Below are 10,411 nucleotides of genomic sequence, written 5' to 3'. Positions count from 1 at the left end.
GGCCAGTGCTCCTCTGAGTGTTGGTCCAAACTAGAGTCCTGTGCAGCGCCCCTCGGGGAAACTCGAGGTTTGGTTTTAGTTGTATGGAGAGCTCATCTGAGTGTGCCCTGAGAACAAGATATGTGCAGCTCCTATCGGGATTTGTCGGCACATTCGGGCGCTGTTGCCGGTTTAGTTTTACCCTGTCGAAATGTCTTGTAGAACCGGGATACCGAGTCTGATCGGAACGTCTCGGGAGGAGGTCTATTCCTCCGTTGACCGTTAGAGCTTGTGATGGGCTAAGTTTGGACACCCCTGCAGGGATTTGAACTTTCGAAAGCCGTGCCCGCGGTTATGGGGAGATGGGAATTTGTTAATGTTCGGTTGTAGATAACTTGAACCTTAACTTAATTAAAATGAATCAACCGCGTGTGTAACCGTGATGGTCTCTTTCCAACGGAGTCCGGGAAGTAAACACAGTGTTGGAGTTATGCTTGACGTAGGTTATTTTAGGATCACTTCTTGATCATACTTTTATCGACCATGCTGTGCTTTCTCTTCTCGCTCTCATCTGCGTATGTTAGCCACCATATATGCTAGTCGCTTGCTGCAGCTCCACCTCATACCTTTACCTTACCCATAAGCTTAAATAGTCTTGATCGCGAGGATGCGAGATTGCTGAGTCCCCGTGGCTCACAGATACTTCCAAAACCAGTTTGCAGGTGCCGTTGAGTCCGTGCAGATGACGCAACCAAGCTTAGGAGGAGCTCATTGAAGATCTTGTCCTTTGTCTTGCTTCATTCTAGTTGATCAGCAGTGGAGCCCAGTTGGGGTCGATCGGGACCTTTGTCGCACGTGGGGTTCTTCTTTTATTTTGGTTCCGTAGTCGGACCTTGATTGTATTTGGATGATGTAATGCTTTATTCATGTATTTGTGTGAAGTGGCAATTGTAAGCCAACTATGTATCTCTTTCCCTTATGTATTACATGGGTTGTGTGAAGATTGCCTCACTTGCGACATTGCTTTCAATGCGGTTATGCCTCTAAGTCGTGCTTCGACACGTGGGAGATATAGCCGCATCGAGGGTGTCGGTGTCAAAACCGGCGGATCTCGGGTAGTCGGTCCCGAACTGTGCGTCTAGGCCGGATGGTAACAGGAGGCAGGGAACACGATGTTTTTTCCCAGGTTCGGGCCCTCTTGATGGAGGTAAATCCCTATGTCCTGCTTGATTAATATTGATGATATGGGTAGTACAAGAGTAGATCTACCACGAGATCAAGGAGGCTAAACCCTAGAAGCTAGCCTATGGTATGATTGTTGTATATGGAGTTGATCGCCTACGGACTACAACCCTCCGGTTTATATAGGCACCGGATAGGGTTAGGGTTACATAGAGTCGGTTACAATGGTAGGAGATCTTGAACATCTGCATCGCCAAGCTTGCCTTCCATGCCAAGGAAAGTCCCATCCGGACACGGGATGAAGTCTTCAATCTTGTATCTTCATAGTCCTGGAGTCCGGCTGAAGGTATAGTCCGGCTACCCGAACACCCCCTAATCCAGGACTCCCTTAGTAGCCCCCGAACCAGGCTTCAATGACGACGAGTCCGGCGCGCAGATTGTTCGGCATTGCAGGGCGGGTTCTTCTCCAAATCTTGTGTACCTGTAGGAATAATGTTCGATTTTTGTAATGTAATCCTTCTCGGCTTCCACGCCTAATAATGGCCATCTTCCACGTGTCAAACGAATGCAAAAAGCTGGGGCATTTTTACATCCACACCCCTAGCCGTATAAACGAGCCGCCTATTTAACGGGATGGGGATTCAGGTCCGAACCACATCTTCTCCTTTCCGCGAGTTATCATCAGAGCGCTTCCAGGAAAGGTCCATTCCAACATGACCAGCCGTCGCAGCACCTCCCCTCGCCCCTCCGGTCACAAACCCGGGGACTGGGAGAGTTGCACCATCCCGCATAGTGAGTTAGTGTCGCTTCAGGCCAAGGGATTTCTCTCTCAGGCATACATGGTCCCGGTCCGAGCCGGTCTCGCCACCTACAATGGCGGAAAACAAGCGGAGAGCACCCCCAATCCTTCTAAAGGAGAGCGGGTGTGCCTCGTCCCCTATCTAATAAGGGGACTAGGATTTCCAATTCATCCATTTCTCCGCGGGCTTCTGGAGTTCTACGGCCTCCAGCTGCACAATCTCACGCCCGCCTCCGTATTGCATATTGCGGGTTTCGTCGCCCTTTGCGAGCTATTTTTAGGCGTTGAGGCTCATTTCGCGCTGTGGAAGAGGTTATTCTGCTTGGTGCCCCGTTCTCAAGAGGGGTCCATATACCAAGTGGGCGGACCCGAAGTATGGCGCATCGCGGGGACCGGATACCTATCCGGAACCCCAAAGAAGGCGTCCGAGGACTGGCCTTCGGAATGGTTTTACATAGATGACGTCCCGCTACCGGACCCTATCCGGGTCGGTCTCCCTGAGTTCAACAGTGCTCTATTGAAGAAACGCTTGAGCTAGCGTCCGTGGAGCTCTCAGAGAGAAAGCGACAGAGACGTCCTTTACCTGATGGGCCGGATAAGACTATTGGCTCATTCCAGACTAACCATGATTGGAGTCATGGCCGCATGCATTATGCGGGGGGTGCAGCCGCTTCAATATAGAGGCCAGCCCATGTGGGATTTCAACGGGGAGGATGACGCCACCCGTTACGGTCGTAAGGGGCCGGCCTCAGCTGCCGCTCTAGTAAAGATCTTATCCTCTTTGTACAAGGGAGAAGAGGAGGAATTCCTCCGCGTCAACCCGCAGGCCGGATTTACTATGTACGATCCTCCAAGTTGGGTAAGTGAACAATTGCGCTTGTCCATTTGTTTTATACTCCCACGGTTAGATATGTAGTCTAACGACTTTAGTGCAGGAACTGCGACAGGAGGTAAAGGATATAAACAGCCGCCCTCCACAGCCTGAGGACCCAGAACGGTCCCTCGATCCGGACTCCGAAGAGGATCCAGACATATCGGTGGAGTTTATCGATGGGGTGTTCTATCAGCTAAGCAAGGACAATACCTTGGTAGCCATCACGACTGATTACCCAGGGTTAACCCCGGCCTCCCAGGTGACAGAAACCGGAGTCTCATTCCCTTGAGAGAGATTCCACTCTCACGTATTCCGGTGTTTCTGACGACAACCGTGTTTTGCAGGGGAGATTTCCGAGGCAGGAGGCCGAACCTGCGGCGGCTAGCCAACGAGGGGCCGCAGGGCCCCGTGGGACAAAAAGGAATGCAGTCCGGACTGAGATGCCGACGCAAAGGTATAGCACACCCTCTGTTTCCCTGGTGTTATTCTGTCAGGGCATATTGACGTTCGTGCTATCTTCAGAACGAAGAGACCTCGCCGGACTACATCCGGAGAGGTTGCCAATCGCGCCTCCACCAGCCAGGCTCCAATGTCTGGCCAGGAAGCGGAGGCGAGCACAAGGCGCGCACCGGATGCTCCTCCGACAGAGGATTCGGACAGGCTGTCTGCCACAAATTCTGAAGTGGAGAGTGCCATGAACCATAGGCGTCGCCGGACAGTTCTACGCGACGCTTGTTTCTCCCAAGAGGCTTTAGATGCCTTTAATTCGGGAGATGCGTACCTCCGTGCCGCTCAAAATGGTTTAGCCAGAGCCACGGAGCAGTATGTAAAAGACATACGGGTAAGAAAATTTTGGTTAAACATATATATGCCAGTAGCCCCCGAGACTTGAAGCAGTTAGAGCAACTGATTTAAGGATCATTTAATATGCAGGTTCTTACAAAGAAGAATACCGTACTGTCCCAGGAGCTGGAAAAGTGCAAGGCCCAACTAGAGGCCGCACTAGCCGCAGCAGGGGAGCCCAAAGAGACCCCCTCAGGTAAGATACACTTTGAAAGATTAATATTATGCGGTGTCGGTGCAAATCTGACAAATCAGATTGTAGATGGCGCCGGACTAGATCCGGACAAGCAACAACTCTTACGCCGGCTAAAGGCCGGTGAGAGTACGTTGACAAAGGTGAGGCGAGAGAAGAATGATCTTCAGGATGCCAACACCAAGCTGGACGTCGAACTTAAAGATGTTCGTGGCCAGCTGTCGGACTCCACGAAGGAGAATCAGCGGCTTCGACGCGGCATTTTTAGTAAGTGCTTGAACGAACTTCGAAAAAAAGTTCGGCGAGGAAGTCGACTAACAAAGTAATGTCTGTAGGTATGCTCACAGGTCGTCCTGCAGAGGAGATGCCCGGTTCTACGGGTGACCTTCTTCCCGAACTCTTGCAACTGCACGAGCGAATTCGGCAGGCGATGCGGGGTATTGCCCAAGCCTTATGGCCTGCCCACTCAGTGCCCGAGGGCCTTGGAGAGCTTGCGGAGAAGCTGAAGGGAGCTCGGCCGCGCTTCTGGTTGTGGAAAATATCGTCCTGCCGACAAGGCGCTAGGGAGGCCTGGGCCATGGTGAAGACCCGTTTTACGAAGTCTAACCCGAACCACATGGCCGAGGTCGGACCAGTGGGGCCTGACGGGAAGGAGATCCCTGTGAGCTTAGTATATGGCCAAGTAGAGTTGGCCGTGAAGTATTCCCAGCAGGACTGTAAATTAGACAGCCTGTTAGATGGTATAGAAGAGGAATACAATCAGTCAGAATGACTATGTAATTTTGAATTGACATGTGTAATGCCTTCTAGCCGGATTGTAGATCGTTTGTCGTTGCCGACCTTTTTGCTTCAACCTCGGAACCTGACGGTCCGGAGTGTGTCCGAATACCATAGCGGTTATATAAGAACCGGGGTATGCGTGGAGACCAGGCGTAGGGGTCATTAGTGCTTTATCAGACAAGTGCCCAACTAGTTATGTTATATTACATGGTTAGTAAGAAACATCTTCCAGAGAGAATAGTTCCGTTAGGGGTACCTTTCGCTGGGAGGCATGCCCTAAAGTGCATGTCCGGACTGCGTGAAAAGACGCAGAAAAAAAGCATCTGGGGGCGCATAAAATGAGTAAAAAGATCATCTTTTATTTCACCGACCGAATATTCCCTTAAGAACGCTAGCTTTCGGCTTCACCCAGTCTGAGGTACACATCCGGCTGACCTGGCAGTAACAATCACAGAGGTGCTCCCTTTACCGCCTAGCCGAACAATCGGAACGTAGGGGTAAGCACAGGAGCCAGGCAACCTAGCTTGGCCAAAACTTAAGTCATATCGATGCATATAATGGTGAAGAAAAAGGTACATGTGGAAGTTTGACACATGTGTTGGGCGTGAAGCCCGTATAAATAAGCTTCTGTTAAAGAAGCCCCCAGGTTTAATGAGCGCGAGTGGCGTGTCACTAGATGAGCCTTTGAGGGCTATAAAAGAAAAGAGGGGAAGGAGAGAAATGTAAGACAGAAAAATGCAAAAAATGGACAGAGGAAGGAGACGAACACAGAGTCCGGCGCTAGGCATAGAATCTTCGGAGACGGGTGGCGTTCCACGGGTTCGGCTCGAGTCGGTTATCCGACGCATCTCGCAGGCGGTACGCCCCACCAGTCAGGACTTGGTCGATTATGAATGGACCTTCCCACTTGGGCTTGAGTTTGTCCTTTTTCTTATCCGGCAGGCGTAGAACTAGTTCTCCAACATTGTAATTTTTGGCCCGTACTTCTCTGCTTTGATATCTTCGGGCCTGCTGTTGATAAAATGCGGAACGGGCTTTTGCCACGTCACGCTCCTCCTCCAAGGCGTCCAAGTTGTCCTGCCGATCGAGCTTGGCTTCTCTTTCCTCGTACATGCGCACTCTAGGTGAGTCATGAATTATGTCGCAGGGCAGAACTGCCTCTGCGCCGTACACCATAAAAAATGGTGCGATTTGGCGTGGTCCGCAGCCCCCATAGCACGGAGTCGAGCTCCTCTACCCAGTGCGTGTTAGATTCCTCGAGGGACCGCACCAGTCTGGGTTTAATGCCGCTCATGATAAGACCATTTGCACGTTCGACCTGGCCGTTGGTTTGTGGGTGATAGACGGAAGCATAATCGAGCTTGATGCCCATGTTTTTGCACCAGAGTTTTACCTCGTCGGCGGTAAAGTTTGTACCGTTATCGGTTATAATGCTGTGGGGGACGCCATAACGGTGTACAACCCCGGATATGAAGTCTATCACAGGTCCGGATTCGGCCCTTTTAACAGGCTTGGCTTCTATCCATTTGGTGAATTTATCCACCATGACCAGTAAGTATTTTTTCCTATCGGTCCCACCTTTAAGGGGTCTGACCATGTCAAGCCCCCAGACCGTAAAAGGCCAGGTGATGGGTATAGTTTGGAGTGCGCTGGGTGGCATATGGCTTTGGTTGGCAAAAGTTGGCAACCAGCGCATCGTTGGACTAGGTCCTGAGCATCTGCCCGGGCCGTCGGCCAATAAAAGCCTGTACGGAAAGCCTTGCTAACAAGGGACCGAGCAGCGGCGTGGTGACCACCGAGTCCGGCATGAATTTCAGCCAGAAGGTTCCGCCCTTCCTCTTCGGAGATGCATCTTTGAAGGACTCCGGTAGTGCTTTTCTTATAAAGCTCTCCCTCATGGACTCTATAGGCTTTAGATCGCCGCACTATGCAGCGGGCCTCGTTTTGGTCCTCCGAGAGTTCCTGCCTAGTAAGGTAGGCTAGGAATGGTTCTGTCCACGGGGCGATAACCGCCATTATTACGTGGGCTGAAGGTGTAATTTCATTGGCAGACCCTCCAATTGTGTCAGATTGTTCGGCGTCGAGTGGTGCGGCTGGGTCCGGGCTATTATTTGCGGGTTCCCCCTCCCATGCTACGGATGGCTTGAACAATCTTTCCAAAAAGATGTTGGGGGGGGACTGCATCGCGTTTTGCTCCGATGCGTGCCAGGACGTCCGCTGCTTGATTGTTTTCTCGGGCTATATGGTGAAACTCTAGCCCTTCGAACCGAGCTGACATTTTTAGGACGGCGTTCCGGTAAGCTGCCATTTTTGGGTCCTTGGCGTCGAAGTCTCCATTTATTTGGGATATCGCGAGGTTCGAATCCCCGCGTACCTCTAGGTGTTGGATACCCATGGATACTGCTATCCGGAGACCATGTAGGAGGGCCTCATATTCGGCTGCATTGTTGGAATCCGTGTACATGATCTGGAGCACATATTGGACTGTGTCTCCTGTGGGGGATGTCAGGACGACGCCAGCCCCCAGTCCGGCCAACATTTTGGAGCCGTCGAAATGCATAATCCAGTTTGAATATGTGCCGTACTCTTTAGGGAGCTCGGCCTCCGTCCATTCTGCGACGAAGTCGGCCAAAACTTGCGATTTAATAGCTCGCCGTGGCTTATAGGTTATATCGAACGGGAGAATCTCGATGGCCCATTTTGCGATCTGGCCCATTGCATCGCGGTTGTTGATAATATCGTTGAGTGGTACTTCCGAGGCTACTGTTATGGAACACTCTTGAAAGTAGTGTTGTAGCTTTCGGGATGCCATGAATACCGCGTATGCAATCTTTTGATAATGTGGGTACCGTGATTTGCATGGAGTGAGGACAGTGGATACGTAGTAGACCGGCTTTTGAAGGGGGAATTTGTGTCCATCTGTTTCCCGCTCGACAACGAGCACTGCGCTGACAACTTGATGTGTTGCTGCAATGTACAATAACATTGGTTCGCCGGTGTTTGGCGCGGCCAGGACTGGGTTTGTTGCCAATATGGCTTTTATTTCACCAAGTCCGGCCGTGGCGGCATCCATCCACTTGAAGTGTTTGGTGCGCCGAAGGAGGCGATAGAGGGGTAGTGCCTTTTCTCCCAAGCGGGAGATGAAGCGGCTTAAAGCCGCCATGCATCCGGTTAATTTTTGTATTTGTTTGAGGTCCTTTGGGATATCCAATTGTGACAAAGCTCGGATCTTGGCTGGACTTGCTTCAATTCCTCTACCGGATACAATGAAGCCCAAGAGTTTTCCGGCTGGAACGCCGAAGACGCATTTTTCCGGGTTGAGCTTGATGTCATATTTTAGGAGGTTATCGAATGCAGGCCTCAAGTCGTCTACTAGAGATTCGACATGTCTCGATTTGACGACCACATCATCCACCTACGCCTCCACTGTTTTGCCAATCTGGTTTGCCAGACATGTCTGGATCATGCGATGATATGTTGCACCGGCGTTTTTCAGCCCGAAGGGCATTGTGTTGAAGCAGAATGGGCCGTATGGTGTGATGAATGCTGTTGCGGCTTGGTCTGATTCTGCCATCTTGATTTGATGGTAACCGGAGTATGCATCGAGGAAACACAACGAGTTGTGTCCTGTGGTGGCATCAATAATTTGATCGATACAGGGGAGGGGGAAGGGATCCTCTGGGCAAGCCTTGTTAAGGTCTTTAAAATCGACACACAGGCACCAGGATTTGTCCTTCTTTGGTACCATCACCAGGTTTGCTAGCCAGTCCGGATGTTTTATGTCTCTAATGAATCCGGCCTCCAATAGCTTGGCTAGCTCCTCTCCCATAGCTTGTCTCTTGGGTTCGGAAAAACGCCGAAGGGCTTGTTTGACAGGTTTGAATCCTTTTAGGATATTTAAGCTGTGTTCGGCCAGCCTGCGTGGGATCCCTGGCATGTCTGAAGGGTGCCAGGCGAAAATGTCCCAGTTCTCTTGTAGGAACTCTCGCAGTGCGGCGTCTACATCAGGGTTCAGTCGTGCCCCGATGGAAGCTATTTTATTGGGGTCCGTTGGATGGACCTGGAATTTGACTATTTCGTCAGCTGGCTTGAAGGATGTGGATTTGGATCTCTTGTCGAGTATCACATCATCCCTGTTAACCGTGGAGCGAAGCGCAGTCAGTTCCTCGGCCGCTAAGGCTTCGGATAGTGCCTCAAGGGCTAATGCGGCCGTCTTGTTTTCGGCACGGAGTGCTATGTCCGGATCACTAGCTAGAGTGATAATTCCGTTCGGCCCGGGCATCTTAAGCTTCATGTACCCGTAATGGGGTATTGCTTGGAAGATTGTGAATGCTTCCCGCCCTAGTAAAGCGTGATATCCGCTTTTGAACAGGGCCACCTGAAATGTGACTTCTTCGGACCTGTAATTATCTGGCGTGCCGAACACCACATCTAGTGTGATTTTTCCTGTGCAGCGCGCTTCCTGACTGGGGATTATTCCTCTAAAGGTTGTGCTGCTTCGCTCGATGCGGTTCCAGTCTATTTCCATTTTTTGAAGGGTTTCCTCATAAATGAGGTTCAGTCCGCTGCCTCCATCCATGAGCACCTTGGTGAGGCGAAAGCCGTCCACTATGGGACTGAGGACCAATGCGGCTGGTGCTCGGGCTGTTCGGAATCTAGGTTCATCACTTGCGTTGAAGGTAATGGCAGTGTCGCTCCATGGATTTATTGTTGCAACTTGATAGACTTCGGCGAGGCTACGGAGTGTTCTTTTTCGCACATTGTTTGATGCGAAAGTCTCGAAGACTGTGAGAATGGTACTGGTGTCCTTGGGCTGGCTTTCTGCGGCCTCTGGAATTAAGAGGTCCTCGCCGATTTTGGCCACCTGCCGGAGTATCCAACATGCTCTAAGGCTGTGAGTTGGTGTGGCGTCCTCTGTACTGTGAATTCTACAGGGTCCATCAAGCCATCTTTCTAGTATGGTTCCATGCCCTATAGAGGGTTCTGGCTTTTTGGTGTTTATCCCGGGTGTCCTGTGATAATGCACCCTCTTAGTTCGGACGGGATTACTATTCAAGGCCGGATTATCCCAAAAATTTATTTTGGTTTTCCAGGCGCTTTCCATCGCACATTATTTTTGTACTATGGACGCCAAGTCAGCAAAGCGTGTGATATCACGACGACATACGGCGTTAAGGATTCCCTTATCCGTGCAATTACTGCAGAAAATTGAGATTGCGTCTTCCTCGCGGCAATCCTTTATCCTGTTTGAGGGAGTCCTGGATTAGGGGGTGTTCAGGTAGCCGGACTATACCTTCAGCCGGACTCCTGGACTATGAAGATACAAGATTGAAGACTTCGTCCCGTGTCCGGATGGGACTTTCCTTGGCGTGGAAGGCAAGCTTGGCGATGCGGATATTCAAGATCTCCCACCATTGTAACCGACTCTGTGTAACCCTAACCCTATCCGGTGTCTATATAAACCGGAGGGTTGTAATTCGTAGGCAATCAACTCCATACACAACAATCATACCATAGGCTAGCTTCTAGGGTTTAGCCTCCTTGATCTCGTGGTAGATCTACTCTTGTACTACCCATATCATCAATATTAATCAAGCAAGAGTAGGGTTTTACCTCCATCGAGAGGGCCCGAACCTGGGTAAAACAAAGTGTCCCCTGTCTCCTGTTACCATCCGGCCTAGACGCACAGTTCGGGACCCCCTACCCGAGATCCGCCGGTTTTGACACCGACATTGGTGCTTTCATTGAGAGTTCCTCTGTG

This window comes from Triticum urartu, chromosome 2 (genome assembly GCF_003073215.2).
Source record: "Triticum urartu cultivar G1812 chromosome 2, Tu2.1, whole genome shotgun sequence".
NCBI lineage: Eukaryota > Viridiplantae > Streptophyta > Magnoliopsida > Poales > Poaceae > Triticum > Triticum urartu.
The sequence above is the reverse complement of the archived record's forward strand: the minus strand, read 5'-3'. Positions refer to the sequence as shown.